Here is a 10,901-nt window from a genome sequence, read left to right as displayed (position 1 = left end):
TCTGTGCTGTCCAAACAATAGTTTATTTATTTCAAAAAATTCTAATGAACTCCAGCACCTTAAATATGTTAAAAAGTGCCTTTTCCAGCATCATAATATTGTTGATTAGGAAAGCATCACCAAGATCTAAAGTAGCAAATATAGTTAAAAGTCAAAGTGAACAAAACTGAAATAGATGTTTGCCTGTGCAGAACTGGACCGTATTCTTCTCGGAACACTTAAAAAGGCAACAATTGGGAAAAAAAAAAGAGGAAATATAGCAGCTGCTGAAAATAGTTAAGCAGTGCAGGTGTATATTTCTTTGACAGGATTAAAGATCACTTGGTAGGTCCCTGAAATTCTCTGTTTCGTTTTACAAAATGTAAGCAGACGCTATGAAAAAAGTAGAACTGTTTCAAAGAAAAGTAACTTCCTTCAAAAATACTTGATTCACGGCATACCTGGAACCCATAAAAGCAAGTCTGAGTTTTTATATACAGATTTAATATTTTGTTGAGGCTCTCAAATCACATAAGCATGCTTACAACTTCTGCATTTTGTTGAAAGTTATTTTTGTTCATATGGACCAGGGAACAGATTTGATAAGCTGGAATGCCATTTTAGCACAGTAATTTTTAGTGACTATTCGTGACAGAACCATAAAGAGTTAGAGGGAGAAAACCAACAGCCACTTAAAAAAGACAATGAGTATTTGCTTCCTGCTTCCAACAGCTCATTCTTAAACTTAAAAAGGACATTTTTATACTTCAGTACATTGCATCATGGAAAGATGTAGTTTGCAGAGATAGTGTCCCCAAGGTTTCATAAAAGGATATGCCCCTAACTGAACTACATCTCCTACGAGTCAATGCGGTCTCCAAATGCAAACTGCAGTATGACATTAAGATTTTTGTAATTCTTGATTTCCATGACCTCTGTGACAACAGCATAGCCACAATCATGAGCAAGTTGAGTGTAAATTGGTATTTAGCTTTGATACGAATCCCTGACTTTGGCCTGCAAGGTGTCACAAGTCTTCTTTGCATTTCCCAGCAACATGGCAGTATTGGGTTTGTAGAAGACTGGATTGTCCACAGCTGCATAACCAACTCCCAGAGACCTCTTCATTACAATGATCTGCGTGTAAAGAGTTGGCATTTGACACAGCATGAGACAAAAGTTATCCCAGCTCAGATGTGGTAGGCATGAAACCACCCTCAACAAACAAAGGGAGAGAAACAGAACCATGATCAAGATAGGGAGTTCATAGGTAAGAAAATATATTTCAAGTTTTAATACACTAGGAAAAAAGAGAACAATTGAAATCCAGGCCAGCTTCACAAATACACTTCTGTGCAATTTAACACATCAGCTGAACAGACTGCGGAGAGCACATCTTTTCATAGGCTTTTATGTTACTCAGTCCTAAGACAGTAACACACTTGACATGAGTGTTCATATCAATGCTTGGAGCAGCAATCTCCAGTTCTATCCCATATTACTGCCATTAATTCATACATAGGATTTAAGAAACACTAAAATAAGTTTCAGCCAGTTTTAGCTGAAGTGTCAAATGAGTTTACAATTGTACTTTCAGAAAAGAAATTGGGAAGCTGTACTGATTTTAAACACATTTATTTCTCAAATTGCAATAAATTGATAGAATAAATAAAACTGATGTGCCCTTGATGCTGTGTACTTGAATGGTTCAGGATAACGAAGCTGAACTTACAAAAAATCCCACACTCTAAAAAACCGGCTGTTCAACTCAGCTTTTCATGTATTAGATCCAAGCATGATATTTATTTTTGTATTTTTATCTCAGTGATAAAGTTGCCAGAAAAAAATCCTATAAATTACATCTTTGTACTGAAATGTTTTAAGAGTTGTAGATGTAAGCAGAATATCATTTGCTCTAATGTATTTCTTCTCACAAGAGATTAACTGGCCTTACTGACTTCAGTCACCATTAGTCTCATTAAAGCAGACTGATGATTAAAAAATAATGAAGTAAACTGCAGCACACTTGCACAATACAGCCCATTTTATTGGTCACCTTGCAGAAGATCTTTTCATGATAACAGAAAAAGTCTTTTCATGGTAACAGAAAAAGAAAGGACATCTTAAGTGAAACTTTACCTATAAATTACATTTTTAAAAGCATGCTACTTATAGAAAGATGCTAATGCACCTCTGTTAAGCTCACCTGTTTGGACTTCCACACTTCAAGAACTGGCATTCCAGCTATGATGGAGTTTGGATCTTCCTGAGCTGCTGAATTAACTGTATCGTTCGCACCAATTACAAGCACCAAGTCAGTTCCTGCATCAAGAAAGGGTAGAAAAAAGGGAGGAGGAGGGTAGGGGAGCGAGAGAGACGGAGAGATGGGTCGGCGGGGGCGGGGGAGCGCGACGGGGGACGGGGGACGGGGGGGGGGAAGAGAACTATCGCCATCTTCAACTCTGAGGCTGAGGTACATCCATCTGAGTTAAACCGGGACCTAGCAAGGAACTCCTTGTAATAAGCATTCTACAAACTTTTATTGAGACTTTTTTCAAATATCTTATAACCTAATTGGCAAATTACTCATGAGAGAAGCCAAGGATACTACAAGTGGAAGCTCCAGCCAGCTCCGAGCATCCAGAACTCATTCTAATGGCTTATTAAAACACACAAAGTTAAACCCTTTAAAATTTAAATACAATTTCATATACACATAGTACCAGCACTATCCAATTCTTTGGGCCTGCGTCTTCCCTTTAAATATCTTTAACAAAGCTTTTGACAGCAGTTTTCTGATTTTTAAAGAATAGAAAAAAGGAAATAAAGTCTTCTACTTTAAAGTTACACTGTCAAAACATTCACAAAATGGACAGCATCTGACATAAAAAACAACAGTAATTTTCTTGTATGGAGCAGTAACACAGACAAAATAGACACAGCATTTCTCATTTATTTCACAGCTACCAATAGCTGTTCTCTTGACTCTGGAGGAAACATACTGCCCAGTTGTTTTTCATTCATCTCCCTTCAATACTCCTGCATTCAATACTTCCCTTTCACTTCAACTGTCTCTACTGTCTCTCTATGCTTCTCAGTTTTCTGCCTTTGAGTCAGGCTGTTCCTTTTATTTCTCCTTGCTCCCCGCTATCATTTGAGAGATCACTCAGACCTCTCCAGTTCACTCCAGATCACCCATCCGCTCCTCTGCGGTGGCACCACAACGGGCACAAAGCAAAACTGCACAGCCTGCTTGAGATCACTGTTTTGAAAGTCCTTGTACAGTGCAAGACCTAAAGAAATAGAAATTGAGAAGAACAAACCCAGTCTTCTAGAAACTTAAAGTCCACATGCTAACCTGGGAAGTCCTCATTGATCTCATCCATTTCCAGAACCATATCATAGGGGACACCAGCTTCTGCCAGGAGTACATTCAGCTGACCAGGCATACGACCAACCACGGGGTGAATACCAAACCTAACGGGAAAGAAAGGGCAGCCCCGTTAACCACTTTATTTTATGCAGTAAACAAATGGCCCTCTGCAGCCTACAAGGTTGCGAAGCTCTGAAAGCTCATGCACACTTCAGATTTAACCTTTATTTTACTTTTAAATCATACCCTTATTTTACTTTTAAATCATACCCTTCTTTTACTTTTAAATCATACCCTTATTTTACTTTTAAATCATACAAACAATATTGTAAGTACTTTTCCAGTGCTGTAGGGAACTGAATGGGAAGGAATGGAAACAAAGTTGATGGATTTGATTCTTGACCTGGGCAACAGCTGTTCCTTTCCTGGAAAGTTAAAGAATGACTGACAAACAGATATGCAAAAGAATACACTCAGTTGCTAGTGAAGGGAAACATGTTAAGAGAACATTTTAAATTCTTCCAGCATAAGACCATAGTAAGTTGCTGCACCTGAAAGTAAAGTGGCTTTAGAGTCTGCTGCAATAAAACTGCCAGATACATTTCTAGTGACAACACAGGAGGAACTAATGGCCAGAAGTGCCAGGCAACACACTGTTCCATCCCACAGCAGTGCAAGTTTTTCCATCCACGTATCAGCAGACTTGGCAAGTTAACCTCAGTTACTTTCAAAAGCAACAAGGCTCTAACCACCAGTCAGGCCACGTCACACAGGAAGCATTTGTGTCCATCTTTCTAGTAGTACCATATTTAAAAACATGACTAACACCGTTGGTTCTTTATGATTAAGCCTGTTTGCTATGAAACCATCTCCCACATCATGCTTTACAGGTCCTCTTGCATCACTGAACCCACAGCACCAGAGTAAACAAATGGGCCACAGTTTAACACTTTCCCACGCAGCGGTCAAAACGCTGAGCAGCCTTCCTCAAAGCAAAGGGCTCCTCCTAGATCTCCTCTGGCAAATGAGGCTGTTGCACTGAGCAGGTCTGGGGCCTGCCTGGTCACAGCACCCGAGCGCTCCAAGCCCACAGGAGCCTTTGCAGCGCACTCGGCCTCGAGCCCAGGATGGTGCTTTGCTCCATCAGGGCAACGCAGCACGTCTGTCCCCTGACTGATTGACCTGGGCAGTGGAAGAGGGCTGTGGAGGACAGCTATGAAGTTATACCTGCTTAAGCATAGCTGAATTTTATAAACAATCTCAAAACTGCTCAAAGCCAACTTGCACATAGCACACTGCTTGAGAGCTATTAAACTTCAGACAGCTGCGATTTGGGGAGGCAAGGTGCACATTAAAGCATACATCTAATTCCAGAAGGATAATAACCTGACAGAGCTCAGAAGAGAGGCACTAAATTGATTTTTTCACAACTCCCAAAGACTTATTTTTGTTGTAGGAAAATCTGTTTCTTGTAGGCAGACTGTATTCTGCTACATCCCCAAACAAGCTAGGCTGAGCATTTCTACTGTCCTGGGCATTTACTATTTTACCCAGTTTTGGAGCCACTAAATATAATACTGACTCTCACACACACGAGAAGTGCCTCAGCTTCAACTATATACTGTGTTCATATAAGTGTTCAATAAGGAAGTCTACTGATTTCAAAATAAGCAGAAAGACCAATGAGAAAACTGTAAATTCTTGCATTTCTGAACAGAAATCTCAGAGCAGAAATCCAAGCAAGTCAGAAGTGCAATAACAGGACTTCAGATAGACTCTTTTGAGAAGGAAGAAGAGGCAGATAAATCAACCTGCTGTAACAAAGAGATTGCTAGAAATTTGTTTTCAACAGATCACCACTGTGATGGATCCCTGAGGGTCCACAAGTCCCAGTCAAATCAACACAGCACACTTGTGGATTTAACACTGTTTGAATGCATCCTTAAAAGGGCAACGCAGTGCTCCATGAGGAAAGCAGCATTCACACAATGCAAAAATAAAACAATTGAAACTCAGAAACAAAATTAAGGATGTACAATTAATCCACATCCTGTAGATATACTGTGATTGTAGGTCAAAGAGCAGGATAAACAGCTAGTTTGGCAAGGAATGCTTTAAAGGAACAAAGAAAATATTATACTTAGCTCTTAAATATTTGGGATCCTGATAACATCTAGAATCAGAAAAAGGAGAGCAAAACACACAGGACAAAATATTAACAGCTTACATTTCCTACCAGTCACCCAGTTGTTTAAGCTATCTGTGTGGACTGCAGCTAGTCCTAATCCACACCAACTGCCATCACTGACATGGCAGGAGAACTCTTATTCTGAAAGATACTCGAGAAAATCATCACTCCTCTGGCAGGGAAAATAGTTTTTCCAGAAAAATTCTCTTTTGTTCCTAATAATTTTATTTGAGATTCTTTGTGACCAAAGCTGCTTTGGCAATACACAAGACAAAGTATTTGTAAGGTTCCCATTAAATACCATATACATACACAATCTTATTTTAAGGGCCGGAAAAGCAAAACTTTAAGGTGCCAGGAGAAATCATCATTGCTGGTGAGAAGCATAGAAAACAAGGAAAGAAAGGGACAAAGGGACAAGAAGAGTTATGGCACAGAAGATCGGCAATTAGAGACTTCTGACAGATCCTTCTTGAAACCACACACTGTGCATTCACAGAGTTTGAGAAAGCTGCTCACACAAAAGCTATTTTTTTAATAAACAAAAAACCCACACAAATGCATGCGCTCACTGTAATCACTGAAAGGAGTTCCAGAAATCTGCTTCTGAGAATCCGTTTACCAAGGCTGACAGTAGCCTGCCTGTATCTCTTCAAACTGGACAGGCCAGTCTACCAAAAATTTTTGCTAGGCATGTATGTCCAGAGAGATTGTTCTCTGGAGATCTTCTAAACACATGCTCTAGGTGACCCTGCGTGTGCAGGGGGGTTGGACTAGATGACCTCTAGAGGTCCCTTCCAACCTTAACCATTCTGTGATTCTATGATTCACACACCTGCAGAGAAATCACCCATTCCCACTGAGAGTAGAATTTAGGCAAGCAGGCACCAGAAGGGGGAAGCTCCTGCAGACACCTTCCTCCCAAGTACAGAGAACATGACTCAATCTCCCCCCAGATCATTTCAAACATGCCACATCTAGATAAGGTACAGTATTCAGCAATTGCTGTACTGACTCAAAAATAAGAAAAAAATGCAAAATCAAAAGAGGGTCACATTTCACACAAACAATATATTCCAGAAGCTAAAATCCTCGATGACTAACAGCAGGTCTAACAAGAGCTGTATATTCTGCTCCAGACCCACAACAGCAGGAGTTTCTCAAAACTGTTTTCTTTATGGCAGGAATATTCCATCATATATGCTCTCCTAGATGTTTAAAATGAACTTCTACATTCACATTTAAAAATTTAAAACATGAATGATTTTTAAAAGGAGGCATATATGTTATAGGGAAAATGTTTTAAAGTAAATATAAAGTAAGCTTTCTTTGATATGCTTTTAGTATCAGTGTGGCAAGAGCTCCTTCGATTAAAGCACAAGCATTGTACTTCTTGATTTTCTATTTGGATGACATTGTTTGGGATAAAGCATGAGCAGACTGCAAAACTTAGGATTGAAAATTGTGCTGTGGCTGACTTCTCTAGAACTTGGCTTGGACTGCATGATGTGGGCCTTACTTGTCACCTCCTTGCTGCTAACAGACTTCATACCTAAAAACATGACTAAAAAGGAAGTGACATTCAGTCTTTTTACTCAGCGTCTTTCAGATATTTCTTTGCTTCAGAAAAAAAAAAGCTGTTCTGCTGTTATCCATCACAATACATGCTGTAAAACTGCAAAGAATTACATGCATCTTTGCTATGAGGTTGGAAAAATACTGAAAAAGGAAAATAAACAGTAATTGCTAAAGTATTGATTCCAAAGGAAAGTCACCGTGTAGTTGAAATAAATACACAGAAATCGGAGAATAAGCTTGACAAACCATCATTTGTCCAAATATATTTTTCAGATTAATATTGAGCCTTGACTAATTTTAAAATATTAAGTTATCATAATTAGAAAAGTTTCCCAAACATTTAGAAAGGGAGAAATGACATTAGCCCTCCAATACTTTCAATATTTGCAAGCTTTATGAAAAATGGAAGATGACCAACATTGGTACTTAATTTTCTCTGCTTTCTATAACAGCACTATAGCTGAATAAATCCAGAAGACTGGCCACATGCACTCCAATAATCCTTTCACACAATGCATAACAAGGCTCTTAAAGCACTTTTGCTTGCAACAGCAAAAAAACACACACACTCACACACCACCCACCTTATGGGAGGTCATTAAGAATAAGCCTAAACAAGGTGATTGAGAGACTGAAGCATCTCCCATACAAGGGGAAGCCAAGAAAACAGTGACTGTTCAGCCTGGAGAAGAGAAGGCACAGGGGAATCTTATCAACATTTGAGTATCTGATGGAAGGGAGTAAGTGAGAGCAAGCCAGACTTCTCAGTGGTGCCCAGAGAATAACAGGGGACAGGATAAAAGCCACAGGGACAAAATGAAGTGTAGGAAATTGTCTGAACATTAAAAGTTTTATTTTAATGGTTATCGGACACTGCTGTGAGATTCTGGAGTCTCCAATCCTGCAGATAGTATCTTGTCTAGTTAGATTTGCAGTAAGTGACCTGATCCTGCTTAGAGCAAGGGGTTGGCCGAATCAGACGATCTCCAAAGTACCTTCCAACCTTAATCATTCTATGACCCTATGAACATTTGGAAAACATTAATGACAATTTTTTTCCTCTTTAGACTTTACCAACTTCAGTGGCTCCTTTCAGAACACACAAGAAGGCAGAGAAACAAGAATGCAGAAAGCTTAAAAGTGTGAGAGAAGACCACAGCCCCGATGCTTGGAAAGAGTCAAGTCAGGTCAGGAAGACTATCCTATAGAAGCTAAAGTCCAGCTGTGAACATAAAATAAGCAGATTGACCTATGAGCACTTTTGAAGAATGTATCAGACTAGAGATCTACTTTTAAGTAACAGACTGTGCAAAAACTCTTATGCCAAACTTAGAAGCTTCTGAGCATCTGCAAGAAGCTTATTAGTAAACATGGACCATCCTCAGCTATCCTATAGTACAGAAGAAGTTAGAAGACAAGAGAAGTTCAAAGGTAAGGTGGACTGGATTTTTAATCTATGCAGATGGATGGCTATTAAGCGCAATTCTCAACTTTCTCAGTATTTGCTTCCAATATACCAGGTAGAACTGAACATTACTGCCCATACCTTTAACTACCACTACTGTGGAGGAGTAAGCACTGTTGCTGTAATTCATCCCAGTTATTCCAAGTAAGCTATCCCATGAAAGAAGTGAATCCTTGGCACCGAGGCTGTTACTTGATCTACTTTTCCATGTCATACTGGTCTGACCTTGGCAAATGATTTCTCCATGTGGCAGGAGGCCATCCTTCCCACCTAGGATTCAGGACTACTCCCATGACATCCTTCCAACTGGTCTCCAAGTTCCAGTTTCACAAGCAGAGGGGTCAACTCCCTTAGGAAATTATGTCCTATCTTTAACCTAGAAAGCAATTTCCCTTAATGGATGTTTCTCTGAAAGGCAATTCAAAGTACTGAAGTTAGACCTGCTCTGCCTCACCCTCCCTCTCCATTGACTGACTACAAGCATAGAGAAAGATTTTGTTGCTACAATAAAAAAAATAACAAGCTTAAAGCCATTCTGTTAGAGTGAACTTCATCATGACACCAAACAAAAGAGGAAACAAAATTATTCTCTACCTTCTCAGTCTCAAGAGAAACTAATCTAGCAAAACACATAAATAGAACTTAACTCCCTGAAATTAATAAGAGGTAGAAATAACTGTTAGGCTAAAGCATGAAAATTCTAGATATTCCACTACATGTAAGTAGGACTACAACATTCCTCCAATTGATATTTCTCAGAGAGAGATCAGCATAAGAATGACTGTTGAAAGAAAAATTAGACCCAAAACACACACTTGTAGAGGGTTTTAATGCAATTAGGAAAAAAGCTACACAATAATACTCCTCAACAAGAAAAGTACTTACCTGACACTTTTTCCTTGTTCTCTCAACATGTTCACTAGATCTGCTATGGGGTAGTGAGCTTTTGCTGCACACAGACCATAACCTGAAAAAAGTATATCAAAATTTTAAGCTATTTTCCTGGTTCAATGCAGATAGAATAGTTACAAGAAATACATTTACCTTTCATGCAAACAGAGTTTCTCATTAAAAAAAAAAAAAAAAGACTCCTATGTTCTCATGGGAGTTTCTTCTTGACCACTGGAATCCATCTAATCTTTTTGGTCTCCTAACCAGTAACAGAACAGCTGCTTGACCAGTCAAACTACACAAATGACTTATTCTGGCTTCACAAAAGCATGAATTCATTACACTCAGAACAAGATATTTTGGATATATATATATATATATATATATAAAAAAGACACAGAGGCTGCTATCAGGTCACTTCAAGATCATATGAGATCATATGGTCAACAATGTTGATGGCAATGTTGAAGGCAATGTTGGTTGCTCCCTCCCCCCCATTTCAATGCTAAAATAAAATTTAGTGCATTAACTGTGCTACACAGCTGCAGTAAAAAAGTCTTAAACTATTCATCATCTCACTTCTCTTAAGAGGAACTGCTGGTATTGAACCATATGAAGCCTATGGTGAACTCAAGAGCTATGGAAAACTTAGTTTATTGGTTTAAGCTCTGTTCCCACTTCGCCCTTTATAAAATCCAGTATTTATTGGATGCTAATTAGAATTTAGATGTTTCGCTGCAGGTTTTCCAATATAACAACGCAAAGTTAGGCACGTAAATTGTGCAAGAAGCACAAAATAAACAATCTTCTCTTGTAGTATCTTAAGGGACAGATAATTTCTTATTCGTAACATTGGCACTATGGCAGCACTTAGAAACTTGCACCATAACAGCTGTACACAAAATTAACTACACATAATCTGCAAAGAAATCACCTTTGTCCTGAAGAATTTAAAGTCTAAATAAATAGGACAAAGCCTGTGAAGAGACACAGAAAAAAAAATAAGGTGACATACACATATTTGCAAAAGAACGGTGACTGAACTAAGAAAAACAGGCCTCCCACAACCCCTTTTGTGCTGCACAACATTTTTTATGCTGCTATCTTACAATTGCAAAATGTATCATAGCTTCGTTGAAATGACACTTCCTCTGAATGTCATACATGAGTCATGCCATGAGTGTCTTATCAGGGGTAATAATAATGCTGCTGGCTTCCTTTATAATTTCAACTGCATTATCCAAATTGATTTCTGTGTGGGTTCCAGTAATTTCCATGGGCTTCTCGCCAGCTGTGGATGTAGTGCCATAGCCTCCTAGAATCACATTTGCAAGAGAGCGGTTCATAGCCTGAAAAACAATAGTGTGGAAAAGTCAAGAACAAGAGAGACGTCCACAAAGCAAATTTCTAGAAATACTAAAGCCTGA

At 38.9% G+C, this 10,901-nt stretch overlaps 1 pseudogene across 1 annotated transcript in view; it reads right to left on the bottom strand.

Moving 5' to 3' along the window:
* Positions 1-238: 238 nt before the first annotated feature.
* LOC104566890 (NAD(P) transhydrogenase, mitochondrial-like) overlaps positions 239-10,901 on the bottom strand; it is a 29,509-nt pseudogene continuing 18,846 nt past the window's right edge. Inside the window, exons 12-16 of the transcript XR_015914024.1 lie at positions 10,667-10,823; positions 9,469-9,553; positions 3,338-3,456; positions 2,186-2,301; positions 239-1,116 (exon numbers count right to left, since the gene is read on the bottom strand). The product of XR_015914024.1 is annotated as an NAD(P) transhydrogenase, mitochondrial-like (transcript). The remainder of the gene's footprint in view (positions 1,117-2,185; positions 2,302-3,337; positions 3,457-9,468; positions 9,554-10,666; positions 10,824-10,901) is intronic.

Source organism: Tinamus guttatus, unplaced genomic scaffold (genome assembly GCF_059628265.1).
Source record: "Tinamus guttatus ecotype Peru unplaced genomic scaffold, ASM5962826v1 Tinamus_guttatus_pri_ptg000706l, whole genome shotgun sequence".
In the NCBI taxonomy this organism is placed as follows: domain Eukaryota; kingdom Metazoa; phylum Chordata; class Aves; order Tinamiformes; family Tinamidae; genus Tinamus; species Tinamus guttatus.
This window is presented reverse-complemented; position numbering and strand designations above follow the sequence as displayed.